The sequence below is a fragment of the Bombina bombina genome, chromosome 11 (genome assembly GCF_027579735.1).
Source record: "Bombina bombina isolate aBomBom1 chromosome 11, aBomBom1.pri, whole genome shotgun sequence".
Classification (NCBI taxonomy): Eukaryota; Metazoa; Chordata; class Amphibia; order Anura; family Bombinatoridae; genus Bombina; species Bombina bombina.
The window spans coordinates 459,862-477,361 of record NC_069509.1 but is presented as its reverse complement, the minus strand read 5'-3'; the positions used below and the strand labels follow the sequence as shown (position 1 = coordinate 477,361).

Below are 17,500 nucleotides of genomic sequence, written 5' to 3'. Positions count from 1 at the left end.
GCACAGTATATATCAGTTATTAAGTACTGCATTACATAAGGTCTGCACACACAATAAATGTTTATATATGCACATTATATATCGGTAATTAAGTGCTACATTAGAAAAGGTCTGCACACACAATAAATGTTTATATATGCACAGTATATATCGGTAATTAAGTGCTACATTACATAAGGTCTGCACACACAAATGTTTATATATGCACAGTATATATCCGTAATTAAGTGCTGCATTACATAAGGTCTGTGCACACAATACATTTTTAAATATGCACAGTATATATCAGTAATTAAGTGCTGCATTACATAAAGTCTGCACACACAATAAATGTTTATATATGTACAGTATATATATCAGTAATTAAGTGTCACATTACATAAGGGCTGCACACACAATAAATGTTTATATATGCACAGTATATATCAGTCATTAAGTGCTGCATTACATAAAGTCTGCACACACAATAAATGTTTATATATACACAGTATATATCAGTAATTAAGTGCTGCATTACATAAAGTCTGCACACACAATAAATGTTTATATATACACAGTATATATCAGTCATTAAGTGCTGCATTACATAAAGTCTGCACACACAATAAATGTTTATATATGCACAGTATATATCGGTAATTAAGTGCTACATTGGAAAAGGTCTGCACACACAATACATGTTTATATATGCACAGTATATATCAGTAATTAAGTGGTGCATTACAAAAGGTCTGCAAATACAATACATGTTTATATATGCACAGTATATATCAGTAATTAAGTGCTACATTACATAAGGTCTGCACACACAATAAATGTTTATATATGCACAGTATATATCAGTAATTAAGTGCTACATTACATAAGGTCTGCACACGCAATAAATATTTATATATGCACACTATATATCAGTAATTAGGGACAGTCTAGTCAAAATTAAACTTTCATGATTCAGATAGGGCATGCAATTTTAAACAACTTTCCAATTTACTTCTATTATCTAATTTGCTCAATTCTTTAGATATCCTTTGTTGAAGAAATAGCAATGCACATGTGTGAGCCAATCACACAAGGCCTCTAGGTGCAGCAACCAATCAGCAGCTACTGAGCATATCTAGATTTGCTTTTCAGCAAGTGATATCAAGAGAATGAAGCAAATTAGATAATAGAAGTAAATTAGAAAGTTGTTTAAAATGACATGCTCTTTCTAAATCACGAAAGAAAAAAAATTGGCTTTCATGTCCCTTTAAGTGCTGCATTACATAAGGTCTGCACACACAATAAATGTTTATATATGTACAGTATATATATCAGTAATTAAGTGTCACATTACATAAGGGCTGCACACAAAATAAATGTTTATATATGCACAGTATATATCAGTCATTAAGTGCTGCATTACATAAGGTCTGCGCACACAATAAATGTTTATATATGCACAGTATATATCAGTAATTAAGTGTTGCATTACATAAGGTCTGCACACTTAATAAATGTTTATATATGCACAGTATATATCAGTAATTAAGTGTTGCATTACATAAGGTCTGCACACACAATAAATGTTTATATATGCACAGTATATATCAGTAATTAAGTGTTGCATTACATAAGGTCTGCACACACAATAAATGTTTATATATGCACAGTATATATCAGTAATTAAGTTCTGCATTACATAAGGTCTGCACACAGAATACATGTTTATATATGCACAGTATATATCAGTAATTAAGTGCTACATTACATAAGGTCTGCACACACAATAAATGTTTATATATGCACAGTATATATCAGTAATTAAGTGCTACATTACATAAGGTCTGCACACAGAATAAATGTTTATATATGCACAGTATATATCGGTAATTAAGTGCTACATTACATAAGGTCTGCACACACAATAAATGTTTATATATGCACAGTATATATCAGTAATTAAGTGCTGCATTACATAAGGTCTGCACACACAATAAATATTTTATATATGCACAGTATATATCAGTAATTAAGTGATGCATTACATAAGGTCTGCACACACAATAAATATTTATATATGCACAGTATATATCAGTAATTAAGTGCTACATTACATAAGGTCTGCACACACAATAAATGTTTATATATGCACAGTATATATCAGTAATTAAGTGCTGCATTACATAAGGTCTGTGCACACAATAATGTTTATATATGCACAGTATATATCAGTAATTAAGTGGTGCATTACATAAGGTCTGCACACACAATAAATATTTTATATATGCACAGTATATATCAGTCATTAAGTGATGCATTACATAAGGTCTGCACACACAATAAATATTTATATATGCACAGTATATATCAGTCATTAAGTGCTGCATTACATAAAGTCTGCACACACAATAAATGTTTATATATACACAGTATATATCAGTAATTAAGTGCTGCATTACATAAAGTCTGCACACACAATAAATGTTTATATATACACAGTATATATCAGTCATTAAGTGCTGCATTACATAAAGTCTGCACACACAATAAATGTTTATATATGCACAGTATATATCGGTAATTAAGTGCTACATTGGAAAAGGTCTGCACACACAATACATGTTTATATATGCACAGTATATATCAGTAATTAAGTGGTGCATTACAAAAGGTCTGCAAATACAATACATGTTTATATATGCACAGTATATATCAGTAATTAAGTGCTACATTACATAAGGTCTGCACACACAATAAATGTTTATATATGCACAGTATATATCAGTAATTAAGTGCTACATTACATAAGGTCTGCACACACAATAAATATTTATATATGCACACTATATATCAGTAATTAGGGACAGTCTAGTCAAAATTAAACTTTCATGATTCAGATAGGGCATGCAATTTTAAACAACTTTCCAATTTACTTCTATTATCTAATTTGCTCAATTCTTTAGATATCCTTTGTTGAAGAAATAGCAATGCACATGTGTGAGCCAATCACACAAGGCCTCTAGGTGCAGCAACCAATCAGCAGCTACTGAGCATATCTAGATTTGCTTTTCAGCAAGTGATATCAAGAGAATGAAGCAAATTAGATAATAGAAGTAAATTAGAAAGTTGTTTAAAATGACATGCTCTTTCTAAATCACGAAAGAAAAAAAATTGGCTTTCATGTCCCTTTAAGTGCTGCATTACATAAGGTCTGCACACACAATAAATGTTTATATATGTACAGTATATATCAGTAATTAAGTGTCACATTACATAAGGGCTGCACACAAAATAAATGTTTATATATGCACAGTATATATCAGTCATTAAGTGCTGCATTACATAAGGTCTGCGCACACAATAAATGTTTATATATGCACAGTATATATCAGTAATTAAGTGTTGCATTACATAAGGTCTGCACACACAATAAATGTTTATATATGCACAGTATATATCAGTAATTAAGTGTTGCATTACATAAGGTCTGCACACACAATAAATGTTTATATATGCACAGTATATATCAGTAATTAAGTGCTGCATTTCATAAGGTCTGCACACACAATAAATGTTTATCTATGCACAGTATATATCAGTAATTAAGTTCTGCATTACATAAGGTCTGCACACACAATACATGTTTATATATGCACAGTATATATCAGTAATTAAGTGCTACATTACATAAGGTCTGCACACACAATAAATGTTTATATATGCACAGTATATATCAGTAATTAAGTGCTACATTACATAAGGTCTGCACACACAATAAATGTTTATATATGCACAGTATATATCGGTAATTAAGTGCTACATTACATAAGGTCTGCACACACAATAAATGTTTATATATGCACAGTATATATCAGTAATTAAGTGCTGCATTACATAAGGTCTGCACACACAATAAATATTTTATATATGCACAGTATATATCAGTAATTAAGTGATGCATTACATAAGGTCTGCACACACAATAAATATTTATATATGCACAGTATATATCAGTAATTAAGTGCTGCATTACATAAGGTCTGCACACACAATAAATGTTTATATATGCACAGTATATATCAGTAATTAAGTGCTACATTACATAAGGTCTGCACACACAATAAATGTTTATATATGCACAGTATATATCAGTAATTAAGTGCTGCATTACATAAGGTCTGCACACACAATAAATGTTTATATATGCACAGTATATATCAGTAATTAAGTGCTGCATTACATAAGGTCTGTGCACACAATAATGTTTATATATGCACAGTATATATCAGTAATTAAGTGATGCATTACATAAGGTCTGCACACACAATAAATATTTATATATGCACAGTATATATCAGTAATTAAGTGCTGCATTACAAAAGGTCTGCACACACAATAAATGTTTATATATGCACAGTATATATCAGTAATTAAGTGCTATATTACATAAGGTCTGCACACACAATAAATGTTTAAAATATGCACAGTATATATCAGTAATTAAGTGCTACATTACATAAAGTCTGCACGTACAATAAATGTTTATATATGCACAGTATTTATCAGTAATTAAGTGCAGCATTACATAAGGTCTACACACACAATAAATGTTTATATATACACAGACCTATATATATATATATATATATATATATATATATATATATATATATATATATATATATATATAATGTAGTGTGTATATGCACAGTGTATATCAGTTATTAAGTACTGCATTACATAAGGTCTGCACACACAATAAATGTTTATATATGCACAGTATATATCGGTAATTAAGTGCTACATTACATAAGGTCTGCGCACACAATAAATGTTTATATATGCACAGTATATATCAGTAATTAAGTGTTGCATTACATAAGGTCTGCACACTTAATAAATGTTTATATATGCACAGTATATATCAGTAATTAAGTTCTGCATTACATAAGGTCTGCACACACAATAAATGTTTATATATGCACAGTATATATCAGTAATTAAGTGCCACATTACATAAGATCTGCGCACACAATAAATATTTATATATGCACAGTATATATCGGTAATTAAGTGCCACATTACTTAAGGTCTGCACACACAATACATGTTTATATATGCACAGTATATATCAGTAATTAAGTGCTGCATTACATAAGGTCTATACACACAATAAATGTTTATATATGCACAGTATATATCAGTAATTATGTGCTGCATTACATAAGGACTATACACGCAATAAATGTTTATATATGCACAGTATATATCAGTAATTATGTGCTGCATTACATAAGGACTATACACACAATTACTGATATATACTGTGCATATATAAACTTTTATTGTGTGTATAGTCCTTATGTAATGCAGCACATAATTACTGATATATACTGTGCATATATAAACTTTTATTAAGTGTCACATTACATAAGGTCTGCACACACAATAAATGTTTATATATGCACAGTATATATCAGTAATTAAGTGCTACATTACATAAGGTCTGCATACACAATAAATGTGTATATATGCACAGTATATATCAGTAATTAAGTGCTACATTACATAAGGTCTGCACACACAATAAATGTTTAAATATGCACAGTATATATCAGTAATTAAGTGCTGCATTACATAAGGTCTGCACACACAATAAATGTTTATATATGCACAGTATATATCAGTAATTAAGTGCTGCATTACATAAGATCTGCACACACAATAAATGTTTATATATGCACAGTATATATCGGTAATTAAGTGCTACATTAGAAAAGGTCTGCACACACAATACATGTTTATATATGCACAGTATATATCAGTAATTAAGTGGTGCATTACAAAAGGTCTGCAAATACAATACATGTTTATATATATATATATATATACACAGTATATATCAGTAATTAAGTGCTACATTACATAAGGTCTGCACACACAATAAATATTTATATATGCACAGTATATATCAGTAATTAAGTGGTGCATTACAAAAGGTCTGCAAATACAATACATGTTTATATATATATATATACACAGTATATATCAGTAATTAAGTGCTACATTACATAAGGTCTGCGCACACAATAAATGTTTATATATGCACAGTATATATCAGTAATTAAGTGCTGCATTACAAAAGGTCTGCACACACAATAAATGATTATATATGCACAGTATATATCAGTAATTAGTGCTACATTACATAAGGTCTGCACACACAATAAATGTTTATATATGCACAGTATATATCAGTAATTAAGCACTGCATTACATAAGGTCTGCACACACAAATGTTTATATATGCACAGTATATATCCGTAATTAAGTGCTGCATTACATAAGGTCTGTGCACACAATACATTTTTAAATATGCACAGTATATATCAGTAATTAAGTGCTGCATTACATAAAGTCTGCACACACAATAAATGTTTATATATGTACAGTATATATATCAGTAATTAAGTGTCACATTACATAAGGGCTGCACACACAATAAATGTTTATATATGCACAGTATATATCAGTCATTAAGTGCTGCATTACATAAAGTCTGCACACACAATAAATGTTTATATATACACAGTATATATCAGTAATTAAGTGCTGCATTACATAAGATCTGCACACACAATAAATGTTTATATATGCACAGTATATATCGGTAATTAAGTGCTACATTAGAAAAGGTCTGCACACAATACATGTTTATATATGCACAGTATATATCAGTAATTAAGTGGTGCATTACAAAAGGTCTGCAAATACAATACATGTTTATATATATATATACACAGTATATATCAGTAATTAAGTGCTACATTACATAAGGTCTGCGCACACAATAAATGTTTATATATGCACAGTATATATCAGTAATTAAGTGCTGCATTACAAAAGGTCTGCACACACAATAAATGATTATATATGCACAGTATATATCAGTAATTAGTGCTACATTACATAAGGTCTGCACACACAATAAATGTTTATATATGCACAGTATATATCAGTAATTAACTGCTGCATTACATAAAGTCTGCACACACAATAAATGTTTATATATGCACATTATATATCAGTAATGAAGTGCTGTATTACATAAGGTCTGCACACACAATACATGTTTATATATGCACAGTATATATCAGTAATGAAGTGCTGTATTACAAAAGGTCTGCACACACAATAAATGTTTATATATGCACATTATATATCCGTAATGAAGTGCTGTATTACATAAGGTCTGCACACACAATAATTGTTTATATATGCACAGTATATATCAGTAATTAAGCACTGCATTACAAAAGGTCTGCGCACACAATAAATGCTTATATATGCACAGTATATATCAGTAATTAAGTGCTGCATTACATAAGGTCTGCACACACAATAAATGTTTATATATGCACAGTATATATCAGTAATTAAGCACTGCATTACAAAAGGTCTGCACACAATAAATGTTTATATATGCACAGTATATATCAGTAATTAAGTGCTACATTACATAAGGTCTGCACACACAATAAATGTTTATATATGCACAGTATATATCAGTAATTAAGTACAGCATTACATAAGGTCTGCACACACAATAAATGTTTATATATGCACAGTATATATCAGTAATTAAGTGCCACATTACATAAGGTCTGCACACACAATAAATGTTTATATATACACAGTATATATCAGTAATTAAGAGCTGCATTACATAAGGTCTGCACACACAATAAATGTTTATATATGCACAGTATATATCAGTAATTAGTGCTGCATTACATAAGGTCTGCACACACAATAAATGATTATATATGCACAGTATATATCAGTAATTAAGTGCTGCATTACATAAGGTCTGCACACACAATAAATGTTTATATATGCACAGTATATATCAGTAATTAAGTGCCACATTACATAAGGTCTGCACACACAATAAATGTTTATATATGCACAGTATATATCAGTAATTAACTGCTGCATTACATAAAGTCTGCACACACAATAAATGTTTATATATATATATGCACATTATATATCAGTAATTAGTGCTGCATTACATAAGGTCTGCACACACAATAAATTATTATATATGCACAGTATATATCAGTAATTAACTGCTGCATTACATAAAGTCTGCACACACAATAAATGTTTATATATGCACATTATATATCAGTAACGAAGTGCTGTATTACATAAGGTCTGCACACACAATAAATGTTTATGTATGCACAGTATATATCAGTAATGAAGTGCTGTATTACAAAAGGTGTGCACACACAATAAATGTTTATATATGCACATTATATATCCGTAATGAAGTGCTGTATTACATAAGGTCTGCACACACAATAAATATTTATATATGCACAGTATATATCAGTAAGTGCTGCATTACATAAGGTCTGCACACACAATAAATGTTTATATATGCACAGTATATATCAGTAATTAAGTGCCACATTACATAAGGTCTGCACACACAATAAATATTTATATATGCACAGTATATATCAGTAAGTGCTGTATTACATAAGGTCTGCACACACAATAAATGTTTATATATGCAGAGTATATAGCAGTAAGTAAGTGCTGCATTACATAAGGTCTGCACACACAATAAATATTTATATATGCACAGTATATATCAGTAATTAAGTACCACATTACATAAGGTCTGCACACACAATAAATGTTTATATATGCACAGTATATATCAGTTATTAAGTGCTGCATTACATAAGGTCTGCACACATAATAAAGATTTATATATGCACAGTATATATCAGTAATTAGTGCTGCATTACATAAGGTCTGTACACACAATAAATGTTTATATATGCACAGTATATATCGGTAATTAAGTGCTACATTAGAAAAGGTCTGCACACAATACATGTTTATATATGCACAGTATATATCAGTAATTAAGTGGTGCATTACAAAAGGTCTGCAAATACAATACATGTTTATATATATATATATATACACAGTATATATCAGTAATTAAGTGCTACATTACATAAGGTCTGCACACACAATAAATATTTATATATGCACAGTATATATCAGTAATTAAGTGGTGCATTACAAAAGGTCTGCAAATACAATACATGTTTATATATGCACAGTATATATCAGTTATTAAGTGCTGCATTACATAAGGTCTGCACACATAATAAAGATTTATATATGCACAGTATATATCAGTAATTAGTGCTGCATTACATAAGGTCTGTACACACAATAAATGTTTATATATGCACAGTATATATCAGTAATTAGTGCTGCATTACATAAGGTCTGCACACACAATAAATGTTTATGTGCACAGTATATATCAGTTATTAAGTGCTGCATTACATAAGGTCTGCACACAATAAATGTTTATATATGCACAGTATATATCAGTAATTAAGTACAGCATTACATAAGGTCTGCACACACAATAAATGTTTATATATGCACAGTATATATCAGTAATTAGTGCTGCATTACATAAGGTCTGTACACACAATAAATGTTTATATATGCACAGTATATATCAATAATTAAGTGCTGCATTACAAAAGGTCTGCACACACAATAAATGATTATATATGCACAGTATATATCAGTAATTAGGTTAAGCATTACATAAGGTCTGTGCACACAATAAATTATTATATATGCACAGTATATATCAGTAATTAAGTGCTGCATTACATAAGGTCTGCACACACACTAAATGTTTATATATGCACAGTATATATCGGTAATTAAGTGCTGCATTACATAAGGTCTGCACACACAAATGTTTATATATGCACAGTATATATAAGTAATTAAGTGCTGCATTACATAAGGTCTGCACACACAATAAATGTTTATATATGCACAGTATATATCAGTAATTAAGTGCTGCATTACATAAGGTCTGCACACACAATAAATGTTTATATATGCACAGTATATATCAGTAATTAAGTGCTACATTACATAAGGTCTGCACACACAATAAATATTTATATATGCACAGTATATATCAGTAATTAAGTCCCGCATTACATAAGACCTGCACACACAATAAATGTTTATATATACACAGTATATATCAATAATTAAGTGCTGCATTACAAAAGGTCTGCACACACAATAAATGATTATATATGCACAGTATATATCAGTAATTAGGTTAAGCATTACAAAAGGTCTGCACACACAATAAATGTTTATATATGCACAGTATATATCCGTAATTTAGCGCTGCATTACATAAGGTCTATACACACAATAAATGTTTATATATGCACAGTATATATCAGTAATTAAGTGCTGCATTACATAAGGTCTGCACACACAATAAATGTTTATATATGCACAGTATATATCAGTAATTAATTGCTGCATTACATAAGGTCTGCACACACAATAAATGTTTATATATGCACAGTATATATCAGTAATTAATTGCTGCATTACATAAGGTCTGCACACACAATAAATGTTTATATATGCACAGTATATATCAGTAATTAATTGCCACATTACATAAGGTCTGCACACACAAAAAATGTTTATATATGCACAGTATATATCAGTAATTAATTGCCACATTACATAAGGTCTGCACACACAATAAATGTTTATATATGCACAGTATATATCAGTAATTAAGTGCTGCATTACATAAAGTCTGCACACACAATAAATGTTTATATATGCACAGTATATATCAGTAATTAAGTGCAGCATTACATAAGGTCTGCACACACAATACATTTTTATATATGCACAGTATATATCAGTAATTAAGCACAGCATTACATAAGGTCTGCACACACAATAAATGTTTATATATGCACAGTATATATCAGTAATTAAGTGCTGCATTACATAAGGTCTGCACACACAATAAATGTTTATATATGCACAGTATATATCAGTAATAAAGTGCTACATTACAAAAGGTCTGCACAAACAATACATGTTTATATATGCACAGTATATATCAGTAATTAAGTACTACATTACATAAGTTCTGCACACACAATAAATGTTTATATATGCACAGTATATATCAGTAATTAAGTACTACATTACATAAGGTCTGCACACACAATAAATGTTTATATATGCACAGTATATATCAGTAATTAAGTGCTGCATTACATAAGGTCTGCACACACAATAAATGTTTAAATATGCACATTATATATCAGTAATTAAGTGCTGCATTACATAAGGTCTGTACACACAATAAATGTTTATATATGCACAGTATATATCAGTAATTATATGTCACATTACATAAGATCTGCACACACAATAAATGTTTATATATGCACAGTATATATCAGTAATTAGTGCTGCATTACATAAGGTCTGTACACACAATAAATGTTTATATATGCACAGTATATATCAGTATTTAAGTGCCACATTACATAAGGTCTGCACACACAATAAATGTTTATATATGCATAGTATATATCAGTAATTAAGTGCTGCATTACATAAGGTCTGCACACACAATGTTTATATATGCACAGTATATATCAGTAATTAAGTGCTGTATTACATAAGGTCTGCACACACAATAAATGTTTATATATGCACAGTATATATCAGTAATTAAGGTCTGCACACACAATAAATGTTTATATATGCACAGTATATATCAGTAATTAAGTGCTACATTACATAAGGTCTGCACACACAATAAATGTTTATATATGCACAGTATATATCAGTAATTAAGTGCTACATTACATATGGTCTGCACACACAAATGTTTATATATGCACAGTATATATCAGTAATTAAGTGACACATTACATAAGGTCTGCACACACAATAAATGTTTATATATGCACAGTATATATCAGTAATTAATGCTACATTACATAAGGTCTGCACACAATAAATGTTTATATATGCACAGTATATATCAGTAATTAAGTGCTGCATTACATAAGGTCTGCACACACAATAAATGTTTAGATTATTCACAGTATATATCATAATTATAGTGCTGCATTACATAAGGTCTGCACACACAATAAATGTTTATATATGCACAGTATATATCAGTAATTAAGTGCTAGCATTACATAAGGTCTGCACGACAATAAATGTTTAGGATATGCACAGTATATATCAGTAATTAAGTGCAGTATTACATAAGGTCTGCACACACAATAAATGTTTATATATGCACAGTATATATCAGTAATTAGTGCTGCATTACATAAGGTCTGCACACACAATAAATGATTATATATGCACAGTATATATCAGTAATTAAGTGCTGCATTACATAAGGTCTGCACACACAAATGTTTATATGCACAGTATATATCAGTAATTAAGTGTCACATTACATAAGGTCTGCACACACAATAAATGTTTATATATGCACAGTATATATCAGTAATTAAGTGCTGCATTACATAAAGTCTGCACACACAATAAATGTTTATATATATATGCACATTATATATCAGTAATTAGTGCTGCATTACATAAGGTCTGCACACACAATAAATTATTATATATGCACAGTATATATCAGTAATTAACTGCTGCATTACATAAAGTCTGCACACACAATAAATGTTTATATATGCACATTATATATCAGTAACGAAGTGCTGTATTACATAAGGTCTGCACACACAATAAATGTTTATGTATGCACAGTATATATCAGTAATGAAGTGCTGTATTACAAAAGGTGTGCACACACAATAAATGTTTATATATGCACATTATATATCCGTAATGAAGTGCTGTATTACATAAGGTCTGCACACACAATAAATATTTATATATGCACAGTATATATCAGTAAGTGCTGCATTACATAAGGTCTGCACACACAATAAATGTTTATATATGCACAGTATATATCAGTAATTAAGTGCCACATTACATAAGGTCTGCACACACAATAAATATTTATATATGCACAGTATATATCAGTAAGTGCTGTATTACATAAGGTCTGCACACACAATAAATGTTTATATATGCAGAGTATATAGCAGTAAGTAAGTGCTGCATTACATAAGGTCTGCACACACAATAAATATTTATATATGCACAGTATATATCAGTAATTAAGTACCACATTACATAAGGTCTGCACACACAATAAATGTTTATATATGCACAGTATATATCAGTTATTAAGTGCTGCATTACATAAGGTCTGCACACATAATAAAGATTTATATATGCACAGTATATATCAGTAATTAGTGCTGCATTACATAAGGTCTGTACACACAATAAATGTTTATATATGCACAGTATATATCGGTAATTAAGTGCTACATTAGAAAAGGTCTGCACACAATACATGTTTATATATGCACAGTATATATCAGTAATTAAGTGGTGCATTACAAAAGGTCTGCAAATACAATACATGTTTATATGTTATATATATACACAGTATATATCAGTAATTAAGTGCTACATTACATAAGGTCTGCACACACAATAAATATTTATATATGCCAGTATATATCAGTAATTAAGTGGTGCATTACAAAAGGTCTGCAATACAATACATGTTTATATATGCACAGTATATATCAGTTATTAAGTGCTGCATTACATAAGGTCTGCACACATAATAAAGATTTATATATGCACAGTATATATCAGTAATTAGTGCTGCATTACATAAGGTCTGTCACACAATAAATGTTTATATATGCACGAGTATATATCAGTAATTAGATGCTGCCATTACATAAGGTCTGCACACACAATAAATGTTTATATATGCACAGTATATACTCAGTTAATTAATGCTGCATTACATAAGGTCTGCACACAGAATAAATGTTTATATATGCACAAGTATATATCAGTAATTAAAGTGCTACATTACATAAGGTCTGAACACACATATAATGTTTATATATGCACAGTATATATCAGTAATTAAGTGCTACATTACATAAGGGTCTGTACACACAATAAATGTTATATATGCACAGTTTATATCAAGTAATTAAGTGCTTCATTCATAAGGTCTGCACACACAATAAATGTTTATATATGCACAGTATATTATCAGTAATTAGTGCTAGCTATTACATAAGGTCTGCACTCACAATAAATGTTTATATATGCACAGTATATATCAGTAATTAAGTGCTGCATTACATAAGGTCTGCACACACAATAAATGTTTATATATGCACAGTATATATCGGTAATTAATTGCTGCATTAACATAAGGTCTGCACACACAATAAATGTGTTTATATATGCACAGTAATAGTATATCAGGTAATTAAGTGCTTGCATTACATAAGGTCTGCACACACAATAAATGTTTATATATAGCACAGTATATATCGTAATTAATGCTGCATTACATAAGTCTGCACACACAATAAATGTTTATATATGCACAGTATATATCAGTAATTAAGTGCTACATTACAAAAGGTCTGCACACACAATAAATGATTTATATATGCACAGTATATATCGAGTAATTAAGTGCAGCAATTACATAAGGTCTTCACACACAATAAATGTTTTATATGCAAAGTATATATCAGTAATTAAGTGCAGCATTACATAAGGTCTGCACACACAATAAATGTTTATATAGTGCACAGTATTTATCAGGTAATTAAGGTTAAGCAGTTACATAAGGTCTGCACACACAATAAGATGTTTATATATGCACAGTATATATCAGTAATTAAGTGCCTGCATTACATAAGGTCTGCACACACAATAAATGTTTATATTGCACAGTATATATCAGTAATTAAGTGCCTGCATTACATAAGGTCTGCACACACAATAAATGTTTATATATGCACAGTATATATCAGTAATTAATGTTCGCATTACATAAGGTCTGCACTCACATAAATGTTTTATATATGCACAGTAATTATCAGTAATTAGAGTGCAGCATACATAAGGTCTGCACACACAATAAATGTTTATATATGCACAGTAAATATCAGTAATTAAGTGCCAGCATTACATAAGGTCTGCACACACAATAAATGTTTATATATGCACAGTATATATCAGTAGATTAAGTGCCGACATTACATAAGGGTCTGCACACACAATAAATGTTTATATATGCACAGTATATATCAGTAATTAAGTGCTGCATTACATAAGGTCTGCACACACAATAAATGTTTATATATGCACAGTATATATCAGTAATTAAGTGCAGCATTACATAAGGGTCTGCACACACAATAAATGTATTATATATGCACAGTATATATCAGTAATTAATGCTCAGCATTACATAAGGTCTGCACACAACAATATATGTTTATATATGCACAGTATATATCAGTAATTAAGTCTGCATTACTAAGGTCTGCACACACAATAAATGTTATATAAATGCACAGTATAAAGCAGGTAATTAAGGTGCGCAATACAAAGTTCTGCACAAACAATAAATGTTTATATATGCACAGTATATATCAGTAAATTAAGTACAGTCATTACATAAGGTCTGCACACACAATAAATGTTTATATATGCACAGTATATATCAGTAATTAAGTGCTTCATTACATAAGGTCTGCACACACAATAAATGTTTATATATGCACAGTAATATATCAGTAATTAAGTGTTCTGCATTACATAAGGTCTGCACACACAATAAATGTTTATATATGCACATTATATATCAGTAATTAAGTGCTGCATTACATAAGGTCTGTACACACAATAAATTTTATATATGCACAGTATTATATCAGTAATTATATGTCACATTACATAAGATCTGCACACACAATAAATGTTTATATATGCACAGTATATATCAGTAATTAGTGCTGCATTACATAAGGTCTGTACACACAATAAATGTTTATATATGCACAGTATATCAGTATTTAAGTGCCACATTACATAGGTCTGCACACACAATAAATGTTTATATATGCATAGTATATATCAGTAATTAAGTGCTGCATTACATAAGGTCTGCACACACAATGTTTATATATGCACAGTATATATCAGTAATTAAGTGCTGTATTACATAAGGTCTGCACACACAATAAATGTTTATATATGCACAGTATATATCAGTAATTAAGGTCTGCACACACAATAAATGTTTATATATGCACAGTATATATCAGTAATTAAGTGCTACATTACATAAGGTCTGCACACACAATAAATGTTTATATATGCACAGTATATATCAGTAATTAAGTGCTACATTACATATGGTCTGCACACACAAATGTTTATATATGCACAGTATATATCAGTATTAAGTGCTACATTACATAAGGTCTGCACACACAATAAATGTTTATATATGCACAGTATATATCAGTAATTAATGCTACATTACATAAGGTCTGCACACAATAAATGTTTATATATGCACAGTATATATCAGTAATTAAGTGCTGCATTACAAAATGTATCAACCAATCAGGAAGCGCTACCCAGTGTGTTGAATCAAATATGGACTGGCTCCTAAGCTTACATTTCTACAAAGAACAAAGAAAAATTAACAATAGGAGTAAATTAGAAAGTTGCTTAAACTGCTGCTCTATCTGGATCATGAAAAAAAACATTTGGGTTACGTGACAGCTAACAGTGGGTCTAATATTGTTATAAGTTCCCCTGCGCTCTCTTTTTCTATCTACTTAAAGATAGTAAGAACAGGCTCATCTCATGAGAATATCAAATACTATGGAGGTATTGAGAGAGTATGAGAACTAGGAAAAGACATTAAACGGAACAGTATACACCTATTTACATATAACTGCATGTAATAGACACTACTATACAGGTACTGTATACACCTATTTACATATAACTGCATGTAATAGACACTACTATACAGGGACAGTATACACCTATTTACATATAACTGCATGTAATAGACACTACTATACAGGGACAGTATACACCTATTTACATATAACTGCATGTAATAGACACTACTATACAGGGACAGTATACACCTATTTACATATAACTGCATGTAATAGACACTACTATACAGGGACAGTATACACCTATTTACATATAACTGCATGTAATAGACACTACTATACAGGGACAGTATACACCTATTTACATATAACTGCATGTAATAGACACTACTATACAGGGACAGTATACACCTATTTACATATAACTGCATGTAATAGACACTACTATACAGGGACAGTATACACCTATTTACATATAACTGCATGTAATAGACACTACTATACAGGGACAGTATACACCTATTTACATATAACTGCATGTAATAGACACTACTATACAGGGACAGTATACACCTATTTACATATAACTGCATGTAATAGACACTACTATACAGGGACAGTATACACCTATTTACATATAACTGCATGTAATAGACACTACTATACAGGGACAGTATACACCTATTTACATATAACTGCATGTAATAGACACTACTATACAGGGACAGTATACACCTATTTACATATAACTGCATGTAATAGAT

The 17,500-nt window shown here is 29.8% G+C and overlaps 1 protein-coding gene across 2 annotated transcripts in view; it reads left to right on the top strand.

The window, feature by feature from the left end:
* TGFB1I1 (transforming growth factor beta 1 induced transcript 1) overlaps positions 1 to 17,500 on the top strand; it is a 475,461-nt gene that overhangs the window by 6,512 nt on the left and 451,449 nt on the right. The gene's annotated exons all lie outside the window — the stretch shown is intronic.